Source organism: Alligator sinensis, unplaced genomic scaffold (assembly GCF_000455745.1).
Source record: "Alligator sinensis unplaced genomic scaffold, ASM45574v1 scaffold701_1, whole genome shotgun sequence".
NCBI classification, from domain to species: Eukaryota; Metazoa; Chordata; order Crocodylia; family Alligatoridae; genus Alligator; species Alligator sinensis.
In genome coordinates this window covers 3,392,627-3,405,707 of record NW_005841915.1, presented here as the reverse complement: position 1 = coordinate 3,405,707, position 13,081 = coordinate 3,392,627, and positions in this window count along the sequence as shown.

The window sequence follows — 13,081 nt, the reverse complement described above, 5'->3', positions numbered from 1 at the left end:
TTTACATGGGCTCACAAAATGACCTGTCCAGTACATGGGACTTGTCTACAATACAACAGCAAGCTGGCAAGCAGACTTGAGAACCTGTGAATGAAGCACATTGAGTGGGTGATTATTCACTGCTTGCAAAGTGGCGTATTGCTATCCTAAACAGGGACCACTGACGTTTGTAGCCTCTGACTACCATATTTTCTTGCATATAGACCTACCTCTTGAATATAACATTTATCCTGTTTTTTAAAAGGTATGATGAAGAAAAAAGGCTTTTACTTTGGATAAGTATCTTCATAGCGGCTGCTAGGGAGCTGAACCTGCTTCTGAGCCTGCTGCCAGCCCCAGATTGGGCCTGTGGACCAATCCAGCACACTGAGTCTAGAACCATGCACCATGTCTGACCCCATGTAGCAGATCTGGAGCTGCATGGTGGACGTGATCTAGCATGGCAGGTCTGACCCCATCCAGCGGGTCTGGGGCTGTGCAGCCTGAGAGCACACTGGGTCCTGGGTCACTGGCTGGCCCATGATGAGTCTACAACCATGTGCTGACTCTTGAGCCATATGCTGGGTCTGACCCAGCATTCAGACCCAGATCCAGTGTGTGGTCCCAGACTTAGCATGTTGGGTCCACCCCAGCACATGGTTCCAGAGTTAGTGTGAGAGGTCCAACCTGACACAACAGGTCTGAGACTGTGTTGGACTCAATGCTCTGGGTCCAACCCTGCATGCCAGCCTAATCTAGTGTGTGGAGGGAAGGGGGGTCCCCCATGAGTCTGGAAATTTGGCAGCAGGAGGATGGGACAGAAATGGTAGTATTAATTATCATGACTCCTCAGAAGATGGCAATTAACACTGCAACCACTCAGCTCCATTCTCCACTCCATCCTCTCCCCTGCCAAATTTGCAGATCTGTGGGGATCACATTTAATGCACACCCAAATTTTCCCCAACTGGTTTTGGGGGGAAAGGTGTGGATAACAGGAGAGAAAATATGGTGTGTGCAGAGGTTCATCCTTTATTTTTATCATGATGGGAATCTGACCTCATGGCCTACAATTATATTAGTCCAGCATTACATTTTCAGCCCGCAGGTGATTGTATTCTTATAGTACATGGCCTTTCATAGAAACAGCCTCCTCCTCAACTGATCTTATTCCCTGGGTGTTTTTCCCCACCCCAATCACTCAAACTCCCATAATTACCTTCTCCTTTCTTGTTTGTATTTCCTGAGACTCTCTTGATAGGATTTATGGTGTTGCATGCTTAAAGGTGCAAAGCGAGGTCTATATAGAATCTTTGTCAAGGGAAGGAGTAATTTATAAAGACATTGATAATACAAGGATCACAGTCATCTTTGTTTAATGCCTATGTTTTGCTTCGGTCTCTGGCAGGCGTTACAATGAAGATACATTTAACCTGTTAATTGCACTATGAAGAGTAGCCCTACTGTACATGCAATGATTAATGGCTTAACAAAATGGGAAATCAGCCACAAAAATATCCCACAAAAGAACTGCAACATTTTTTGTGGCTGGTTTCCATAGTGTCTTAAACTGAATATGTGGCAGCGTAGCCCTGACAGGCAGCATGATGCCAGCTGCGTGGTTGACAGATCCCCCATTTGGTTGGCAACTCCCCCATGTTGGAAGGCTGACAGCTGTGTGGTATAACCCTTCATGGGGCTGTATATTGCTATTTTCAGGTGCTGAGTTGAGTGGTGCTCATCAAGTGGACTGTGGTGCCAGGTCCCTATGACCCGCCATGCTGCTTGCCTTGTCCTGCAGGTCTGGCAGGGGCTGAGGAGCAAGGCACATTCTGGTATCAGGTCATTATAAGCTCCATGGTCCCGGTCCCAGGACTATATTTGTGTCTGGAACTGGTTCTGGTTGATTGTCAGTCCCAGCCCTGGGACTTCATGACCATTTCAAGCCAGCTGCAGAGCAGTCCCAGGGCTAGAACTGACTTTCAGGTGATTGTTCATGATTCAAGGCTTCCCTGCACTTACAAGCAGAAATAATGCAATTGGGATCTGATTCCTGATTCCAAAACTGAGTATCCTGCCCTGCACATGTAGCATGGGAGGCTGCATGATTGTTGGGATTGGGGATCAGATCCCATGGCACCATTACATTAATATGTGCCATGGGGCTTGGTCTCTTAGGGCTTTTATACACATGCTCGGGGAGCAGGGAGCGTAATTACAGTGCGTCAGAGCCTTGCTACTCATGTATAAGGTACCCTTAGGCTTTTAATTCAGGCAGGACATGTTTCTCATGAGGTTATTAAGAGCACAATCTGGTGAGTGATTTCTGTGGTTATTATGGTGGATTAAAAGCATACATTTTAGCATGAGGGTGTGTTCTCATAGGCCTTGTCTACACCAGCAAATTTCACTTCTGTAGCTCAAAGGTTGTGTAGCTCCACTACTGAAGAAAGGGGGTGGAGGAAGCTGTAGAGTAGTCAGGACTCAGATATTTTCTCTTAGCACATTGTCTAATTTCAACATGGTGCTAAAAACACTCTTGTCTACCTGTACCTGTCTAAGACTGGATCCCACACTATTACTATCACCCATGGAGCTGCCATGATAGATCCTTTAGGTCCTTTATTTGTCAGTTGTAGAAGATGCTATAGGCATCCTTTCAATCTTCAACAGAGGATTGTTTTGATGAGTTTTTCTCACACTACATCAGGGTTTCCCACCCTCTGGGATACTTTTTTCCCCCCCAATGGCAGCATTACAGTCTTCTAAACTACAAAATGAGAGAGGAAGGCTTGCAACACACAGGTGTTAACGCAGTGCTCCATAGAAAGCTATCAATACCCCCAGGATTTCTTTGTGGTGAAAAGCAAAGAAAAACATTCAGCAGATTTTAACAGTTCTCATTGCATTTCCTCCCTCACTGGTTGCAACAGTATGTAACACTATCGCCAGCTAGTAAAGAGTGCTAGTTCCCCGTACAGACAATGCTGATGCCATCATATTTATTGACTACTAGCAAGGATATGTGCATGATGAATTTCTGTAATCAGTGCATAGAATAAATGGATTCAAACAGAAAGGATCTGCATAATATAGCTTGAGTCTAATTGTACTATACCAGGCATGGGTATTGAATGCTTGAAAATAGTGTTTGCCCACATTGTGAAAAGGGTGCTAAGTGATATAAATATATCACGTGTATATTTGACTCTTTATTGCACTGGGATAGGAAAAAACATGGTCCCAACAAGCCCTTCAATGAAGATGCCATAGATCTTGCAGGAAAAGACTATGTTTATGAAAAGCAGGGATCCAGGCAACAAGTAAGATTCTGTTATCCTTACCACAAGCAACTTCAGGCGTCATTGCCGTATCAGCCTATCACAACGCAGCTCCACATGATGAATTATAACCCTACCGAAACGGTTAACCTTGGTCATCTCGTTTCTCCAAGGCACTTTCTCTGGCTGTCCTCTAAAATCCTTTCGGGCGTAGAAGAGGCTGATACATGTTATCAAGGCATTGTCTCTCCAGAAGCTTGGAAATGACCACTACATTTTCCCTCCCCTGTTATCAGAAACATATGTTTCTCTGAGGATGACTTCACTACCACTGAAATGTATTTCACAGTCCCTGATTCTCCTGTTTGCTGTAACCAACAATCAAGATCATATAATTAGAATGCACAAAACACCATGTAACCAGCAATCAGGATCGCATAATTAGGATGCACATAACACCATGTAACACATTCTGCCACACTGCTGCAGCCCCTTTCCAAAACAAAACTCCAGCTTGTGCTTAACTGCAATTATACAGAGAGGTCAGATGGGCTGACCAGCCAGCAGGCGCAGAAGAGGCCTGCCTACTGGTGTGCCTGGACTTAATCGCATCCTGCCTCTTCTTCATTCAAAATCTTGTGCTCCTTCAATTAGTTGGCAGGAGCAAGGTACCTCCTGGGCTTCAAAAAGGATTACTTTAATAGTTAGCCAGCCCCCTAACCTAATATAGGGTTATGTGAGGCTCAGCTAGTCAAGGTTTATTGTGAGGAATAAAGAAGTGTCCCGCCCAGTTAAAGATAATCTTGAATATGGTCCCCGTGCAGTATATCTGTGGGCCTTGTATTTTTGATGGTGAAAAGGAAAGTCAATGCAGATACAGAGGTACATTTTCAACCTGTAGCCTCTCGGTCTATTTGCATGAACTTGTGTACGTACTTGCATGCACTAACACCTTATACACAGATCCCTAAAATTGCTGCTCATATATTTTGATATTTGCTGAATGCACTGAGTTTGCAGTCACCCATATACATACTTGGTGCAGAGATCATGCAGGATATATGCAAGAGTGCTGTTAATTAGGTATGACATGATATGAGATACAAAGCCTGAATAAAGTCAGAAGCCTTGTATGGCGATTGAATGTCTTTTGGCTTGGGACCACATTTGTTTAGGACAAAAGAAGTTTTGTGCACACATATTCTAACACATGCACACTAGGATTTGTGAATCTGAAATTGTGACACTGATGTCTAATCAGACCAGGACATCTTCAGTGACCCCAGGCCAGAATTCCCCTCAAAGGACAGCATCAGGAGGACCCCTCGTGTGCCAGGCCCTTGGGAACAACCACGGTAACCTGGGAGGCCTGAAACTTCCCCACTTCAGCCACCTCTGAAGAGCAGACGCAGCGCCTGAAATGGGAGATATGCAGCTAACAGCAACCGACAGGTGATATGCAGCTAGCAGTCACTGGACAGGTGGGGACCCCTATGCTTACAACAAAAAAACCCATCAGATCCAATGACCACCTTGGCCTATGTATGTTTTATTCTTTTCTGCTAACCTTTGTCCCTTTTGGTAGTTTTTAGATTACAGTCTCTTCCAAGCAAAGATGATCTCTTCCTTATATGTTTGTATAATGAGACTTGAGCCTTTGGACATTACTGGAATCCAAACAAATGACAGGAGTGAGGCTATCCAGGCCAAATCAGAATGGCAAAGTTTGGGCTGGTATGTGATCAAGTACCTATTAAGAACCAGATTTTGGTGTAGTTCGGAAGGATGTAATTGTTTAAAAACTTGACATAAAATGAACTTGTAGGAAGTCAACCAGTTGCTTAGAAAACAGATCAATGGAAGAATCACTTGAGCATCCTTCTGTACACAAGTTTGTCTTCTTTCCAGCAAGTAATCAGGCCCTCAGTTTCATCATTTTCCTCTCACGAAGATTTTTCGCAGGATCCAAATATTTCTTCAAACAACCATATCTGAGTAATTTATTGGTATTGTATTTCAACATGTGAAAATCTATTGGGCTCTAATTTGGCTTATAATGTTCCCCAAAAGCCATTCTGGTAAAATCTCTTTTTAACTGTGGCTAATTACATATACTGTGTTGCTCAATACCAAAAATAAGAGCATCCGATGTAATGTTTATTATTTCTCTCACAAAGGGGAAAATCATAAATTCTTTTTAATGGGATCTTTAATAATAAAAAAGAACATAATCATTACTATCAAAAGATGTATTGCTTCCATGGGGTTTACTTACCAGCATTTTGTCTGATTACATCTCTGTTACACTCACAGCATTAATTATTGGAGACTAATTAGGCAAAATTGCAATGTAAACCCTAATGAAAACTATTCTTACAGAAAAATTTAACTCTCTTTGCCACATCAAGTTTACCTTTAGCTCCTAGCAAACAGCAGGGCTTGCTTGTTCATTTATTTGACATACTCTGAATCTGTAGGGAGCGTAAACCTTCCTAACAATGAGCAGATTTTATTTTTGTAGTTCCATACTGTGCTTTGTTAAAAGTGAGCAGGACACTTGACAGTGGAAGTCATTTTCCACCATAGTGAGAACCATGCCTTGCTCTCCTATCTCTACCACAAATCCTTGTAAATGCTTTGATTTTTTATGCTTTATCTGGGCCTCTCCTCCCTTTAGACCTCTGGATGTTATCCACAGTGAAACCCACTAGTGGCAGGTAGCTGCATTGTGACCTCTTTTCCAGCTGAGCTGGAAATGCTTACAGTGCCTTTACTTTAGCAACTGATGTGCTTGCTCAGCTTAACAAGGTCACAAATTTCTTCCTCCCCAAGGGGCAACTGTCCTGGGATACAACCTTTCACAGGATATCTGAAATAAAGAGAATTTCTGCTCACTCGCACAGTTATTTAGAAGTATTACAAGCATGAAGGATAGATTAGCCACCTCTATGCTGAACTTCATCTCTGTATGCTCTACTAATTTCCTGGCTGTCTGACCAGTGTAACTCCTACTAGCTTTTGCAGGGTAAAAAATGTAATTGATTGACTCACTTGATTCTTTTGGATAATACACATATTTTAATTTTTAAATGATGATACATCCAGGTCTACACTGATGATAAAGGCAGAAAGCAGGGCAGAATTACACCTTGCAGGTTAATTTAAAGATGCATTTGCTTTTGTATGCAACAACTTACTAACAAAGCAAAATCAGGTTTATGAAAGCTTATGCATCTTTGAATTAGCTAGCCTTCGAGGAACTCTGTCCTGCCTCTGCCTGACTTCAGACTACCTCGCTCTGCTTGTTGATGATAAAGGGAACCTACATTCACATAGTGATTTTCATTTAAAGGGTGTCAGGGAATTTCACTAAAAGTATACTGGATCACATCAGACACAACTGAATGTAGCCAGACCTGGTGCAGAAAACTTTTGAAAGTAGTTGCTCCCTTAATTTTATTAAATTAAAGGGGCAGTGTCAATTTGAAAGCCTTCCCACTGAAATTTTGTACCAAATATTGTTACAAATGACTCTACAGAAGTATGAAAGTCCTGTGCCCCTGGGACTGTGCAGTACTGGTGGGTGCCGTGCAGTCATTTAGTACTGCTAAAGGAAGTCCTAAATGACTGTGCAGTACCAAGTGCACAGTGGGGCACACGTGTCGATGCACCTACAATGTACTGGACATACTATACCATATACTAGAAATGGGGAGACCAAAAAAGGGAAGCTGTAGCAGTCTATGTTTCTAAGCTGAATTAGGGTTCAGTGGACTGTCCTTCCCCTGCTGTGTTCTGTGAGACCTCTCAGCTATGAGTGTTTGCACCAAAAATGCACCAAAGAGTAGTTGATAGTATACATTTTCTACCATAAGAGATGAGGGCTAGGAGGAAGGTGCAATTACCACGATAGGAGATGGTCCAGACTGCTTCCCTTGGAAAAGGTTCTTAAGTAGTCTTTTGCATTAAAAAAAATTAAAATTGCTTTAACTTCCTCCCTGAGTTCATCTGAATGTTTTTTCTTTTCAGTTACTTACTGTTTTTCTATTATAGTCATTAATGTCTCATCCAATGGGGTTTGTTTTAGATGTGTTCAGCATCTTCAACACTAAAATAACTTAGTCCTTGTTTACAAATCTTGTATGTGGAAAAAAGTGTAGTTCAGTGGCTAGAACAGAAAAAGTGAAGTGCTGCTTCCTGTGCTCTACTCTTCCAGGCACATCTGCTAAGCTGATGGGCAAATTCTGTGACCCAGTTTTCCCATCTATAAAATGGACGCAGTTAAATATAGCCATCTTGATGTGATAGTCTAAGTTTTAGGTAAGTAGAGCATCTCTGACATTGTACATGTTTACTTTCAGCTCATTCATATGTCTTTGCAGAAAGTAGGAGAATTAATGTGCTTTGTTTTGAGTTTAGATGGCAGAAATTATGGAAAAATAAAAGTAATAAAGATAACGTTACTCCAGCTGGGGATATGACCATGTTTCTTGTTTATTTTCTATGTTTAAGGAAATAAGATCACTTACTACATCAATTTATTTATTATTTTTTTTAAGCCATCGTACTTCAAAAGGTTCTCAGAAATACAGTTTTAGACAGAAAGACAGGAATATTGGGTGAAACAAAGCCTTAGTCCAACCCAAGTGAACTCAAATTCACTTCTAATCAACAATATTCTTTCCAGTTGTGTTTAAATTCAGGTCTAGCATAAACATTACAATAGTAGCTGTTTGAAGATGATGAAAATGGAGTTTAAAAACATGTGGATCATATTGAAAAGTTGCACTGATTGTGACTTGGAAACACCCAAATTTAACTCAGCAAATTATTCTGCAATTTCCTGTTATCCATTCATGTGTACAATCTGCACCATTTTATATGGCAGAGGAGAAGTAAAACGTACTCTTTAGATACACAATAAAACTTTGCCTCACACAAGATGTTTGATGAAAATGACTTATTAAGCTCATCAGATTTAGATGGAAAGAATAGCTAACTGCTAAGCACCTCTCTTTGAGTGTTAAATAACTCCAAGCTTGTGGAATGTGTTGGCCTTTAATCAGACATGAAAAAAAATCACATGCCACAAAGCTTCTTCTTGAAGTTTTGAGGCAGTGAGGCAAAAGAGGCTGCAGCTGAATGAGAAGGAAGATGGTATTTTATTGACTATTACTACATTAATCCCCAATCAGAAACACAGAGATTTAGAGCCAGATTTTAATCTACCTCTGAAGTACTTCATGTAGGGGTTTCAGCACCTACAGTTGTGGTGTCTTGCCCAAGCAAGGTGATTCAAATCAACTGGGTTAGGTGTGTAGGCTTCCTATATAGTGAATGAGGAGGCTTAGAGAGACCACTGCTCAGAAAAATATGTTGTGAAATGGATCTCAAATGCACGAAGCTCCAGAGAGGAGAGAGAATTCGGACACACACAGTCTATCTTATTGGCTAGCTTTAGGCAGCTCCGGGCTCAGTGTATGGGTTTTTATGTATTGCCCTTCAGAAGCATCTAACTCTCTTCACTGAGTGAATAGGAACCCTTACTCCCTTTACAAGAAAGTGTTTCATGTAGTAGAAGGCTGCAAGGAGTGTGTTCTTGCACTCAGGTTCCTTTAATTAGCCTGATGGAATTGAGCACCTAAATTTAGGCATGGAAACAACCTAGTTGGAGTCTCCTAAGATGCTTCTCTCAATTCTCTTCTAAATCCCTTTTGGTGCATAAAATTGTCATGTTTCCCTTCTGTCTTTGTCTGATTTCTCCATCCTTCCTTTTAACTTATAAACTCTCTGGATAAATATTGAACATTCCTCTGCATTTTATAGCACCCTGATCATTAATACCAGATTATATTATTATTATTTTTGTTGTAGTTGTTGCTGCTGTTGTTGATGTGCACTTTATAGAGTAACTAAATAAGATGTATATAGAACATAAGCTTTTATGAACCTGAGCTCACTTCATCAGATGCTGTGAAAGGACAAGTATAGAACAGTGTATAAAGTGTAATGAGTGATTTGAATGCAGAAGGTGGGAACAGGAAAAGGGAAGGGGGGAAGGAAGCAGCAAACAAGTAAAGAACCTGTAGGAACAAAGGGGTTATAAAAACTAATCCAGGTAATGGGATAAGCATCTGTAGTCCCTGTTTAAACCATATTTAACACAATTCAGTCTGTGGATGATTTCTTTTTCCACCAAGATGAATTAGTCTGTTGCTTGAGAGATGCCATCATTCTTTTCCAAACCTGTCTTTCCTTAAAAGGTATCTCTCAAGCAACCAGCTAACTCCACGTTCACTGAGGCACCAGGCCTTGCAGTGGACCCAAATGCTTGCTGTGCTTGCACATCATCACTGGCCTGAATAAGAAGGAGTAGAACATCCAAGGTTCATTCAGCTACACTTGTACCAATATCATATACACCATCATCTGCTTACAGTGTCCCTTTGCTGCCTACATCGGATAGTTGGGGTCATAGGGGACTCGTAGGAGGGGCACGGCGGGGCATGTCCCCCCCCCGATATTGACCACTGCCACCGCTGGCTTCTGCGGGCGGTCGCTGCTTGCCACCTGCCCCCTTGTCACTGCTGCTGCTGGCGTCTGCGGGTGGTCACCGCTCACCGCCGAACCCCCTCACCACTGCTGCCTGTGTCTGTGGGCAGTCCCCACTCGCTGCTCACCACTCCCCTTTCCCCTCACTGCTGACGTGGCCGCCAGTGTCTGCGGGCAGACCCTGCTTGGCGTTCACCACTGATGCTGCCGTCTACAAAAAGTGCCCCCCCAGTCTCAGGAGCCACCACTCATTCATGGATGGGCAATGTCTATATGTATAAATGAATGAATACCAGTCTGACATTAGCTGCAGAAAGACACAAAGGCTGGTGGAAGAACACTTCAGCCTCCCTGGACAGCCCATTTCTGATGTCCAGATTGCTGTTCTTAGGCAGCAAAATTTTAGAAACCAGTTTGAAGAGGAAAGCCACTGACTGGTTTATGTTAAGTATGGTTTAAACAGGGTTTATGGAGTCTGATCCTACTACCTGGATTAGCTTTTGTGACTCTTTTGTTCCTCCGGGTTCTTTGTTTGTTTGCTACACTTCTCTCTTCTTTCTCCTTCTTCTTCCTCCCATCCCACATTTTGGATTCAATTCACTCACTCCACTTTATACATTGCTCTGCACTTGTCCTTTCACAGCATCTGATGAAGTGATCTCTAGCCCACAAAAGTATGTAGTCTATATATTTAGTTAGTCTATAAGGTGCACATCTAACCTGCCTTCTGACTGACTTCAAAATAACATGGCTACCTACCTTTCTGTTATTGATATGCCATCAGCACTTGACACCTGAGTCCAGGGCAAATGTTAATCATTATGTAGCTTTATTAGTAGCTAATTAAAATAGACCCAAAGAAGTTGTGATTTATTTGTACACAAAATTTCATTCTTTTGGACCTAGCTATACCTCTGATCACATCCATACAATTTGATCTTTCTTGGAGTCCTGGATCTGCTTGGTCCCTATAGGCCAATTAAGTACCCATATCACCTTCTGAGACAAGCATACGATGAAGCCACATGTCTGTGCTTCATAAGTCATAATTTCTGCTGCTTATTTCAGATCCTCCCCATGGATTTCCTGGGAGAGTTTTGCTCTGAAAATTATATTTTTAACATATTTATGCAGAGAATATTATCCTGTAAAAGATAATATTATGAAATCATCTATAGTTCTGACTACAATAGTGAAATGGTGATCTAATTACACTACTGAATTTTATCAGAGGAGGGCAACGCTGGTAGTAACAATGCACCATGATACACCAGGCTGGAGTGGTAGGGCAGGCTGCCAGCCTCTCCCTCTTCCCCCATGGAGAGCCCCACTCCAGGGACTGCTCCCTAGAGCAACATGCCTGGGAATCCCACTGGGGCAGGGGGCTGGATGGCAGCCATGAGGGAATGCTCCGCACCACATATTGATTGTGGGATGCCGGTGGTGGGGGCCCCTGGAACAAGAGATATAGCATGTAGGAGCTACTGACCCATGGTCCAAGGAGCCAGGAAGGTGTCTGGCAGGACCCACTCTGGGGCCTGCCAGGAGGAGAGGGGGACCAGGTTGCTCAAGACTTGATGCCTGATCCAGCATTTACTCAGCTAACCTTCCACGGCCAACTCGTTATACTTGGCTGCTGGTGATTGCTGGCATAGGTGCAGGGCCTGAAAGAGAATTGGGGGTGGGAGGGGCATCCCACCAGCCCACTGGGCCAGGGCACTGCAGCCTCAGATCCCATTTCAGGGAAGCAATGCAGCCTCTGTGAGGATAGGCAGCCCCTGGGGTAGGGTCCAAGTTCTGGAGTGGGCAATGTTCCACAGTTTTGCTTTATTATTCACACGAAAAGGCTGGCAGCTGTAACATTTAATTAAACTGAGGGGCGGCAGTTTCACAAGCGGCATTTCCCCAACTGCCCCAATGTTTTGTGTCTGTTAAGTGGAGCCCCAGTGGCTGCCTAGCCCCTTCTGCCCCACCACATCATAATGTGCCCGGTGCAGCCAGGGTCTTTCCCCATTCTCTCCATTTTAACTGAGAAGATGTTTCCAAGTCCCAGAGTGGACAATGTTGCAGTTTTTGTTTAATAAACATACTTAAAGCTTGGCAGCTTCAACATTTGATTAAAATGAAACTCATCTCTTCCTTGTGCTACACTGTCCCACACCCCAGTGTGTGCCCCTGAGGGGTTTTGGAGGGATAGGGGAAGGGGGTCAATACTCAGGCTGCCGGGGTTGTGGGCAGTGATGCCCATGATGTTGGGCCAGAGGAGCCCATGATAGGAGACCCATGGTCCAGTGCCAGGGCATGGGCACTTGAAGCTCTCTGGCCCTACTCATCCAGGGAGGGCTCCTGGTCCACATGGGTGAGGAGGCAGTTGGCAAGGGCTTCACAGATCTGGACAGCCTGCTGCAGTGTGAGTACAGTGCCACACACATTGGTGGGGGACTCAATCTTTCTCCTATCCCTGTGCCACATGTGCTTCCAGTGCCAGGCCCAGTCAGTAGTTGAAGTGCTTCTTCCACTGATCCTGATGTCCCCAGTAGGGCCTCATGAGCCATGGCAGGAAGGTGTAGGCTGGGCCTCCAATAAAGGTTATGTGAGGATATTGCTGATGATGAAATTAAGCACCCTGGGATTGTAGCACTTGCTCTCCATTACCCCAGGGAACAGGGAGTTGTGTAAGAGGTGGGCATCGTCCTCAATGGCCACATGAAAGTTGGTGACCCAGTCATGCTCTGGAAGCCTGTGTGTGTGTGTGTGTGTGTGATGGATGCCTGGGTTCCAGGTGAGAGTGTGTGTGTGTCCCAGATACCTGGGTTATATGCTTATGTGTGTCTAAATGTGTGTGTAGGAGTGTCCAGGATGCCTGGGTTCGGTTTGTGTGGGACATTCAGGTGGGCAGCTGTGATGACCCCACCAGCCAATCAGGGGTAGTTCAGGTGTTCAGCTCCACTCAGGTGTCTTTGGCAGCCTGGGGGACCAGCATGGCATGCTTAGAGGCATGCGCAAGCCCCCCTACATGCTGCATTCAGGTCATGCAGGCAGGCTACGAGCCCCCACCCCCCATGGGCTAATGTGCACCTAAACAAGGGTGCTTAGAGTAAACCTCAAAAGTTAGAGCACTTTTGCCACAGGCTTCTTGAACACCTGTACTCAGCCAAGAGCACTACCTGGTTCCCAGTCCAGCAAAGTGCTTAGGTGCAGGTTTAACTAGAAAAGGTGAATTGTATCATTGACGTCAAGTGAACATGGGCTTAAGTGCTTTCGTGGTC